The sequence below is a fragment of the Amia ocellicauda genome, chromosome 6, assembly GCF_036373705.1.
Source record: "Amia ocellicauda isolate fAmiCal2 chromosome 6, fAmiCal2.hap1, whole genome shotgun sequence".
Taxonomy (NCBI): domain Eukaryota; kingdom Metazoa; phylum Chordata; class Actinopteri; order Amiiformes; family Amiidae; genus Amia; species Amia ocellicauda.
Window position 1 is genome coordinate 17,693,780 of NC_089855.1, and position 11,951 is coordinate 17,705,730.

Sequence of the window (11,951 nt, forward strand, 5' to 3'; positions counted from 1 at the left end):
GAAAGCTGTAATACCAGGTTTGGTAAATGTTAGTCTCTGATCAATGTATGTATGTGTGGTTGGCATCATAAATTGTATTTAGTTAACTGTAATAACTAACTCCAATAACTAAATATTAATAGGATACAAAATTGTTATCTATAACTAACCAAAAACCCATAGCTTATTATCAAAAAATAAATAAAACTCTGGTAAGGAGAGTAGAAACCCTTGTGCTGTGCCGAGGGAGGCACTTCGAGAACGACGTGCATCTGGAGCAAGACCAAGATCTCTAAGTGAAGGTCCGAGCACTGTGGACTGTCTTTCAAGACCATATCGCCACAACATGAAACTGCAGAGCAAAGCTGACATTCATGATTCCGAGTACCCAGGGGTGCTGGGTTTGAGCATGTCCATTTTTGAGTGTGCTGGCAGGTGTACGGGGTGGCCAGAGACTGCTGGAACCCTTCATGGCCAAGGCTTGGCTGGTGGTGGAGATGGAGGTGGTGGCACCTGCGGGTCCAGGCGGCCACAGCCTCTGCTTGAATTGCGAGAACATTTTCGCCGCCTTAAGCGTTCGGCTCTGCGAGGGGCTACCGAGGATGTCCGGCTGCGGTGCTGGTCACCAGGAGGCTGAGGTGAATGTGGACGTTTTCGTGGGTGAGTCACCCGAGGCTTTGGTGGCGCAGGTGGGTGCAAGCGCGAGTAGACCTGTGCCGACTGTGCAGATTGCTCTCTGTCACGTAGGGAGTCATCCAGCATGGCTTCGACCCTGGGACCAAATGTAAAACCTGGAGAGATGGGTGCGTCTATGATGCGGGTTCTGTCCACCTCAGGAAGATGTCTGGTCTGCAACAGCCACAAGTGGCGTCGTGCCGCTACCATGGCTGCTAGGGAGCGGCCTGTGGCACGTGCACTTTGGCGCAAGACTTGTACCAAGAAGTCTGCTGCCACTGAAATGTCCTGAGGAGGTACATCTGGAGTCACGTTAGGTGCTTCAGCAAAGCCAGCCAGATACAACGCCAGCAAGCTGGCCGTGTTCTGCAGGCGTGCCGATTGCGCCTCCGCCACATAAGCCCTGCGAAGCAGTGATTCAGTGACTCTGCACTGCCGGTTAGGGCAGGAGAGGTCCTATGACTCTGCAGAGACCAACGGGACCGAGACCATTGCTGCAATCGCTGAGTTCACCAGAGGGAAGGTCTGCAGACAGATCTCTTGTGCGCCTTGGACAAGGCTGAACGCCTCTCCACGTTGAGTTGGGATGGGGGCAGAGGCCGGTTTGTTCCATGAGGCCTGGACCTCAGAGAGGAAGTCTGGCAGCATGGGGAGGGCCCTGGGAGGATGATGAATGGGCTCCCTGCGCTGAAAAAGTGAGCATGGAGGCACCGGATCCTCAGGCCAGGGAACATGTAAATGCTCCACTGCCCGCTGCACAACAGACAGAAAATCTCTGGGCAACTGTAGTAGGGCTGGTTCTTCACTCACTGGGAGAGAATGGGATGAAGGAGGCCTCTCTTTTTTAATTATTTCTTCCTCTTCCTCTTGGCCCTCTGTATCAGAGGCCTGGACAGAGAGTACATCATCTTCTCTCTCACTTACAGGGGTGCAAGGCATCATGGGGAGCTGAACTTGCTCCTGCTCTGGAGGAGGTGGAGCCAGTTGTAGTGGAGCTGGGGCTGGAGGTTGTTGGGCTGTGGTCTGCAGGTGCATCAGCTCCAGCATCTGGTCAAACTGGTCATTCAGTGCGTGGAGGTGTTGTCTTCGGCTGGGAGGGGAGTCCGAGTCAGAAGAAGAGGACTGAGGGGGCATGCATCTGTGCACCGTGTGGCCCCGAGGGGGCAGCCGGGTGGAGGGAAGCACCTGGGAAGAAGGGAGCGACGGACCGAGGGAGAGTCTAGTTGCTATGGCAGAAGGTTTGGAGCGTGCTCGGGAAGGATGTTGCCCAGTGGCTCTGGCCAAGCGAGAACGCAGGCGCGAATCTCAAAGCTTGCACAGATAGTGCACATCCCCGGGTCCTCCACTGCTCTGCGGACATGGTCAGGCCCAAGGCAGGCCAAACGGGAAGCTTGTCCATCGGCTGGAGGCAACATAGCCTTCCGGCATGTGGTACAGCGATGAAAAGTAGCCATCTTGCGTTGTAAAATAACACTTAAGGATATAGTATAATATAACAAAAGGAGGCGTGTGTGTGTGTGTATATACACTGTTCTGATGCAGCAGCTACAAAAGGTAGTGTAGTACAGCAGGTGACCAGTATGCAGCAGCCAGTGTGGGAGCCAGGATGCTCACTGGGACTCCAACCACCCAGAGGCTTCACCCGGCTCCTGGGGAAATGTTTCTTCTCACACGGTGCGGCGCATATCAAGCACAGACGTTAATACAACAGGAGGCAATCCAGGGGCCGCGCTGCCGTGCCGAGCGCTACTGCGTCGATACCGAGGCACGCTGCGGGAAACTCGAGGGAGCGTCGAAGTGAGAAAACGCACCGGTCCCGGTACTGAGGAGGTTTATGCAACACCGAGCCAGAAAAATTACACTATGAAATTAGTGGAGAGGATCTCTCAGGCGTGCCAAGAAAACAGCGACTCTAATCTCGACTCCCCATTGTCCCAGGCATTTAGCCGCAGCCGCGGGCTAGAGTTAGATACGTGGCCGAAAAAGGATCCCCTTTCTCTGTAGGGATCAAGCGGGAGTCCAGGGATCGAGAGAGGCCTAGCAGACCAACAACAAACAAAATCGTTCCATTGCCTGGAGTATATAATAACAAAAACACTTCGGACAGAGGTTAATAAGTAGAAATCCACTTTAAATTGTAATGTTTCTTTACCTGTAAATATTAAATCGCCGGAGGGCTAAGTTAAACAATACAAAACAGAGAGAAGAAAAGCGTTTTGCTCACGAATCCAGTGACGCGTCCGAAGGCACGACAGAAACAGGCGGAGTGTCGAAGGGCGGGACACCCGGCAGCGGGGAGGGTGTACTGCGGGACTCTCACTGAGTCCCAATGAGACCACAATGCGCCGGCGCTCTGGGTAGAAGCAGAGCCTCGACTCAGGCAACTCCGCCCATTTAACGCAGGAACTTCCGTCTTTGTCGAAGCGATGCATTATGGGTTTGCGAGGAATGCCTGTGGCGAAAGTTTTACTGTCTTTATAATGGAAAACATGATTAATTGTTTTTTAAAACTATCTTTTAAAACCAATTGCATTTTTAACACAATGCACTTTAATTTTATTAGAGACAATTATCCTTAACATATACGCGTTATTATTTCAGCGAGCAATGTTTTCACATGATGACGCCGCTTTATCGGGTGCTGTCGATAGTTGTCGGCTGAATATTCCCGAGAACACAAGTAATCTTAATTAGTTTTGTTTTAATGAGATGTACACATCATTTTGACCATAAATCTGCTTTTGTTTCTGATTGTATATCAAATGATTGATGGTCCAGCTAGGTAAAGAATTGAAATATGATTAGATCAGAGATCCGTTTAGGGGTGGGGCATAATTTATAATTGTATGCAATTGATACGAGTGCTGAATTGAAGTTTAATTTCTTAGTGAAGACATCATAGTGTTTATTCATTATGTGAAAGTAAACAGTTTCTTATAGCATCTGTTGAAGTCTTGTATGCTATTTTTTTTCTCAGGCATTGTATGCAGGCTACCATGTGAGGCAACAGGTAACTCAAGTAGTTAGGTATTAATTATGCAAAGTTGAGGTCTGATTTCCATAATAATGGTCTGTGCCCCAGTGTAGTTATTTTTAAGCCACATTGATGGCACCATGGCCCAATGTACTGCTTGCATCATCACCATAGACAAGTGGAATGTGTCAGGATGAACTGCAGCTATTTCAGCTGTATGACTCATTCCTTATAATAAGTCACCCCCTGGAGGCCTGAAATTCTTAGAGAAAAATAAAAAAGCCCTTCTATTCCCTCTCTTCCTCACAGCCTAATCCCTCCACACTGAAGGATGAGATTGAAAAATATTATTAACAAGAATGTTTGTCAGCTGAGCTTCTTACAGCTCTCTTTAGAAACTGCAGAGCATGGGCTGAAAATGCTGGTTGACTTATGCTTTTTTATCTTGTGAAATGTGGCCTATCTGTAAAAGGCCCTTGGGACATACAGCAACACAAGCTGCCTGTCTCGAGCATTATGCCTTGTGTACTGGGTGAGGAAGACAATTACGACTGGTAACCAACAATATCAACAATAGTTAAATATAGACATTTTACAACATCCCTTTAAATATATTCCACTTTCAAGTTAGTCCTACAGTTTAGTATATAAAAAAGAAAACATCAAAGGGAAGGTGCAAGATTTCTTACATTCATTCATCAAATAATATATATTAAGTTATTTTTGTCAGACATTGTAATCAATAGGATGTGAAGAGTAATGCCATTAGTTCATGACCACAAGCACAGTGATCTTCACTTAAAAACACAGAATCTCACTTTAAAGGTACAGGGCCTGTGTTCCTTTGTTTTTCTGGCTTTAATGTCACTTTCCTAAACTGTCACAGAGCTTGAAAAAAAAAACACTGCTCAAGAAGGGTAAAAATGTAGTACTGATTCCAAGAACACCACAAAAGCTCCCACAGTTTTGGTGCATCCAGTCTTTGTTTCTTTCAAATCCATTAAATACAGCTTGATCTGGCCAGCAGCCAAAAACCTAACCACCTCTGTTTGGCCTTTTTGCAACACAGTGGGCTCATTTCAAACTAGTTGGATTCAGTGGTTAAAAGATTCTTGGAACAAAATAGTGTGTGCAGTCTTGGCTGAAAACAGTCTAGTGTAGTGTGCAGAGGTTTTCAGCCTGTGGTTCAGTGCACACCTCTTTTCTTATGTCTCCCAGGAGATGATAAACAAAAAAGACTCTCTCTTTAGCTTTCTTTTCATCTTGAACTCTTTCAATCCTCCAACACCCCTTTTTAACAATACCCAGAAGAGCTTCCTACACCCAAGCTAGTCCTGTAAGCTTATTTGTTTCCTTTGAATGCTCCTCTGATTTCTTGGAGATATAATTATAAATAATAAAGCTGCTTGTGCAACATCAGGGACACTTAGTTCTTTGCAGTGCTTGGTCATTGGAAAATTATGCATTCAGGCTGTGGTCCTTATGGTTGTATTGCAAAGGATGATTGGGGTGACTAGGATGATTGCAAAGGATGATTAGGTGCAATGCATAATTCTGGTACTAGAGGGCACTGCAGAAAAAAAAAAATCGTCCTTGCAAAAATGTATGCAACAGTGCAGAAAGCAATACATAAAATAAAGTGTTTATCATTGCAAACACTATTAAAAATAAAAAAATAAAGCCACAATCTATCATTTAATATATGATAAAATATGTTAATTATCATCACAACAAATATGAAAGTTTCTAATTAAGTACAGATTAAGTTATATAGTTCTTCATATAATTATATATTTTTCACAGAAGCCAATCCCTGAGGAAATACAACCAGGGGGTGGGAGAAGGCCTTGGTTTCAGCTGAGGGGCTACTGTGATTGGCCACCCTCCTGCATGCGAGAAGACTAAGGAAAAGTAGTGAGGTGTAGTGATGCTCACCAAAGAGTGAAGGAACGCAGTGTGCTCTAGATTGCTCTAGTAACCCAGGTCACTATGCCAATATACAGAGAGTATCAATTCATTAGTCATCTGGGGAAAGAAATCTGTTTTAGACTATGGACTATGGAGAAATGTCACTCTACAGCCAGATCACCAGAATGACCTATCGATCAGCAAAAGATCTGAGACTTCCTGCCTGACTTTCTGAATCATGAGCTCTAACGATATAGGTAGGAGGCAAATAACAAAGTTATAAAGTTTTTCAGTATACCTACATAAGTCAAAGCTATTATGTCATTAATTATGAACAATTGGGAGCACCTTGCAATGCTTGGGGTACAAAATATGGAGTTTAAATGTTGATAGAAAGAAAAACCACAAGCACTTATTTACAATACTTAAAGCAATCTTGCCTGATTTAGGTACTCCAGTCCATAGGAAGAGTCCTGCAGGTGTCCCGGGGCCTGCACCCATTCCACTGTTTTCATGGAGCTGGTTTTTTGCTCTTCATTGGGAAACAAAGTATAAGATATTGAGAATTCTGCTTTGCATCTTGTTATACATTGTCATAAGAAGGATAAAATGAATCCTACCTTTGTATTCTGAGGATGCCTCCAGGGTTGTATGTGAAACTAAATGGAGAAAGCAAATAAACCTGAAGACCTGGAAAGTGGAAATTCATTAAATGTGCCTACTTTTCGAAAAAAAGATTCCTCTTAATTGTATTACATTTTATCAACACACCAAATCTTTTGTATTTATTTTAAACGTTAAATATTTATTGTAGAATTCCAGAAAATATTCTCTCAAGAGAATATAATTTGGTACATTATTTCTGGAGATATTAGAGTAAAAATAACTGCAAGGCTTAGTGGTTGATCTTAGTGTTAACTATTAACTCGATGAATAGGATATCTTGAGTTTTGAAAGCCCCAAATTAAATGACCAGGCTTTCAGTCACATAGACTGTGATCCTAAATAGAAATTTGAGTTATTATTTTGTCCAGGGACAGGTCTTGACTATTCTTGCTACAGCTCCTGCCCACATCACTACAGTTAAATGTAACAATTTGCAGGATTATCTGTCAGATAATCACAACAATCACAACAAAATAAATAACATTCAGAAACAAAGTCTGGGGAAAAAAAAATGCTTTTACTGTTTATTTATTTTTAAACATTTGGTTTAGACATACACTCTTCCATTATTCAGTCAAAGTTCATACTTACCATAGGTGGGTAGAGTTAATTTTCTGTTACCTGCAAGATTGGAAGATTACTTAACATGTACGATAATCAAATAATCAGATGGAATAATTCCAGTTACACCTTTGTTCAGACTAGCTATTATATACACCTGCCTGACTGCATGATGGCACATATATGTAAATAACAGGTGTGTTTGTCCATGAGGAGGGGAAGATAAACAAGCTGAAATGTGAAGAGAAACTAGCTGTTACATAACACAGCACATTGTCATTTCTGCTGGAAAGTGTTAATTACAAAGTTGCCACTCACGGTTCTCTATATATACAACATATAGAAACTTTCTTCTGCAATGTTTGGCAAGCAGTTTCTTAAAAAAATTCAGATCTGTTACCCTCATCAGTTGGAACAGAAAAAATAACCTGGTTCTATGATTGTTTAAGAAGAATTAAATACATATAATATATTCATCCATATTGATAATGTTAAAAAAGATAGGGAATTGAGATAAATTAATTGGGTTTCAGAGCTTAAGTCCTGGTGGGAAAGAAGAGCAAGACACAAGGTGGTCACAAGCTGTAGAACAGTAAAGGAAAATGACTGCATTATCTTTCACACAGGACAGAGTTACTGCTGGAATCTCCCGTGAGGGGCTACATCATGCTTATGTGAGTGTGTGTATTTATACACATAGACATAGATATAGATATAGATATAGATATTGCACAGCAGTTTGCATTGTGAGTAGGTAGCTCTAAAACAAAGTGAGTATCTCCGTATGAGGTCAGGAGACAGAGCATTAATCTTTCCTCAGGTCTGGAAACATTGATTTAATTAAATCTTTAAATTAAATCTTTCTTTACTCACTTTTAGAAGTCATTTTGGAATATTTGGGCACTGTAAAGCTCCCTGTGGGAAGAAAATAACAGTCATGAAATGCAATAATTATTAGTCTAATAGCCATGCTCAGTAATTAATTGATTAATTAATTCACCAATTGGTAGGCTTTCAATTTATACTCAATTTAACTCCAGAATGGAATCCTAGAATTAGAGAACCAATCAGGCTAGATATGGTGACATTATTATCAGGTGCAATGTGAAGGTGCAATGAATAGGAGTTTCTGGCTGGTGTCAAATTTAGGCTAATGAAAGATCAGGGAGCAGCTATGGAAACATATTCTTCTGTACTACTGTAGCCACAGGATAGAAGAATACATCCTTTCTTAAGTCCTCAACAAACATTTTAAAGCACCCTGCTAAGTAAAATGTATTTATTTAGCAGATCCTGGTAAAAGGAAACAAAAAGTTCTGCCACATAATGAAATTACTTCACTGTTGTAGCTGTATTTTGCCCATCACTATGGTTCAACAGAACTTGGATTAATTTTGGTCACATGCAAGGCCCTAGGTGTAGTATTTAGGTAAGTTGATTAAACACTATGCCTCGTGTGTATTGTAAGGACAATTCTACACCTATCCTCACTCAGAAAGAAGACTCTAATTTGTCAAAATGACTCCTGGCCCTTGCCCTTAAAAAGGAGACTCCACTTGATGATGATGTGATATGGCTCCCTTATCCCAGGCAGCCCTGTCCACACATCAGGCTAATTAACATGTGCCCCTTTGCATGCAAAATTAGCAATTGACTAATTGCTTGTTGTGGCTTTGGGCCTGCGTGAAGACTGCAAGGGAATGCTTTCTCCACAAAAACATTCTGTTATAAGAAAGCAAGCAAAATATAATTTCATAAGGAGGGACACAACCAACGAGACAATATCCTACTGCATGGTTTTAACCTTCTAATACTACATACAAATAACACAAAAGTGCATTTCTAGTCAGGTAACACCACTGATTTCTTGTTGTTCATTTACTAGAGGTGCACTCTGTTCAGTCTGTACACAGATTGAAATCAAAGACCTTGTATTCTTTCGCTGCATAACATTTGATTAAGTGTCTTCAGTCTGTTAACAATAAGCTCATTTTGCACATCCTTAGTCAAACTATCTAAAATATGGTTAAGAACAGAACTGAGTAATGGATGAGTTACTAAATTATTACTAAAGTGGTGTGTGAAAATATCCCAGATAAATTACTAGAAACATTGCGATTCTTACGTCTTTCACAAATTGCTTCGAAACAAACAAAACAATTATAAAACTAGACAATAAAACACAAACAAAAGCATTTGCATTTGCGGTTAAATGTGGTGTTTGCTTTTAATTTGAACAGTTAACATGTTCTATACATCTTTTGGTATACATTGTGACTTATGCAGCATGCAAATTTAAGAACTAACTGGCTATAGAATATTTGAAGAATAGGTATTTGTGATATTCTGTTATTGTTCTTTAATTTAATGTTCTCGTTGTTTTTTTAGGTGTTAAAAACTCACATACCTCTCATTGGCAGTAGAACAAGCCCTCTTCGTATGGATTGTACAAATGCAGTTTATTTTTCTTCTTTTGCTCTTTTAAACCGATTAGACGGCCCAGAGGTGTGGTGTTTCTCCCTCCATAGCAAGTAAGCTCTACTTTTTGTGTTATGGAGATCATGGTCAGATTAGGAAACTGTTAAGATGTTTCTCATTTTTAAATAGGGATTTGCCATAAATTCACTTCACTTAATTTAAACTCCAAAAAGTTAAACAATGTGTAAGTATTAAGTTTCTTTTGCATTTAGCAATATATTTTAGTTTCCGTGGTTGTAAATGGAGAAGCATGTAAAAGTAAACAAAACAACTGGGTATAATAAACACAGCTGCATTTTAGGTCTTCAAGTTTGAAACACTTCCACTCTGTATTTTCCATATAAACCAGTGGTTCCCAACCCTGCTCCTGGAGGACCCCCTACCCTACTGGTTTTTGTTCCAACTGAGCTCATAATTACTTAATTGAACCCTTAATTAAGCCAGCATGACTTTTCCTGCTCTATTGAACATGGCAAACTAATCACATTTCACTTTATTTAGTGGTATGGGATATATGTTTATTTAACTGATAGGGGTTTACAATTATAATCCTGACAAATAATAAAATTATTGTAACTTTTGTATATTTTACCTTTTGTTTCATAAGAACATAAAAAAGTTTTCAAAGGCCATGAAACCCATCGTGCTCGTTTGGTGTCCATTAATGACTAAGTGATCCAAGGATCCTATCCAGTCCAATTTTTAATGTTCCCAAATTTTCAGTTTCCACCACATTGCTGGGGAGTTTATTCCAGATTGTGTGAAGAAGTGTCTCCTGTTTTCTGTCTTGAAGCCCAATTTCCATTTGTGTCCCCGGGTCCATGTGTCCCTGTTGATCTGGAAAAGCTCCTCTGGTTTGATGTTGTCGATGCCTTTCATGATTTGAATCAAGTCCCGATGTAGACTCCTCTGTTCCAGGGTGAAAAGGTTCAGTTCCTCAGTCTCTCAGTAGGACATTCCCTTCAGACCTGGAATAAGTCTGGTTGCTCTCCTCTGAACTGCCTCTAGAGCAGCGATATCTTTCTTGAAGTGTGGAGCCCAGAACTGTCCACAGTATCCAGATGAGGTCTAACTAGTGCATTGTACAGTCTGAACATCACTGCCCTTGTTCTCAATTCTACACTTTTGACAATATACCCTGACACTCTGTTTGCCTTTTTTATTGCTTCCCCACATTGTTTGGATGGAGAAAGTGAGGAGTCCACATAGACTCCTAGGTCTCTCATGCGATACTTCATCTAGTTCTATTCCTCCCAATCTGTAATTATAGTGGACATTTTTTTTTTTTTGTGAACGACAGCAACAATATAGTCTTTCCCCTTTGTTAGTTTTTATCCCCCCCACCACAACTCCCCCTCCCTAGAAGAAACTATGCGAAAAAAAACAACAACCCAAGAAAGAGCTACCAAATTAAACGCAAACAATGCTACAAAATAAACATGGTAAATCAAATGAGTGCATCAACAGAGTCCTCAGCCGCCCTCCAGTCTCGCCCCCGGCCCCATGGATCTGCGCAGTGGAAAGCTCCAGATTAATAATATCATGAAAAGAGCAGACCCAATGAGACCAAGGGAGAGAGGTGCGGAAGCCGCCAGTGAAGAGCCAGCATTCCTTTTGCGGCAGTAAGCCCAGCCAACCATATTCGCTTCTGTTGCAATGATAGTCCCATTGAAGAGTCATCATCCAGCAAACAGAATTTTGGGAGAAATTATTCCAAACAGTATCCCAAGATATTTCCTCATCAACAATAGATGTCCCTTTTCCAAATAGTGTAGATCACCAGAGGTTTGTAGGAAGCTTTAAAAAAAAATAGAGTATAGTCTGGAAACCATACCCCTAGTTTTACCCCTCTTATCAAGAACATCACGTAGTGTGTGCAATGGCAGCTCCGTCCCCCATGACACCCCATAAGCACGCATTGCAGAGTGTAAACGCAAATAAAAAAAGAAAGAGGTACCTGGCAAATTATATTGCAATTTTAAATCCTGGAATGTGCGTAGGTAATTATCTTTAACAACATCAGCAAGCACATGAATTCCTCTCTCTCTCCACTGAGGAAATGAAAAAGGGTGGCCATTAGTCAGAAGTGAGTAATTGTGAAAAATGGGAGCATGAGAGTGCCATTTGGGTCCAAGTTTAGTGTGTTTCTCAGCTAATCTCCATACTGTGATTAGGTAAGAGATTATAGGGCCAAAGTGTAATTTACAATGCTTAAGGGGAACCTCAGAGTGAATCAGATCCTGGAGTCTATATGGGAATACTATACTTTCCTCAATTGGTCACCACAATACAAGAGCGTTGGGATCCAGCCAACTAGCAATCGGTCGCAAAACAAAAGACCAGAAATAATATCTGAAGTTGGGCAAAGATAAGCCTCCTACGGACTTTTCACGTTGTAAAGTACAAAGTTTGATGCGGGGACGTTTCCCCTTCCAGACAAATCCAGAGATTAAAGTGTGTAATTTATCCCAATATTTAACTGGAGGGGAAAGTGGAATCATCGAACTAAAAAAGTTAATGCGTGGAAGCACATTCATTTTTAGGATGGATATAAGAGCTTGCAACGAGTTAGGAAAATGCGCCCATTTATTTAAATCAGTCTCTATTTGTTTAAGGATATTAGTGAAGTTATTCAAAGTGATAGAGTGTAGGGAAGGAAAAATGTAAACGCCGAGATATCTAAACTGCTTAACCATTGGTATATTTGAAG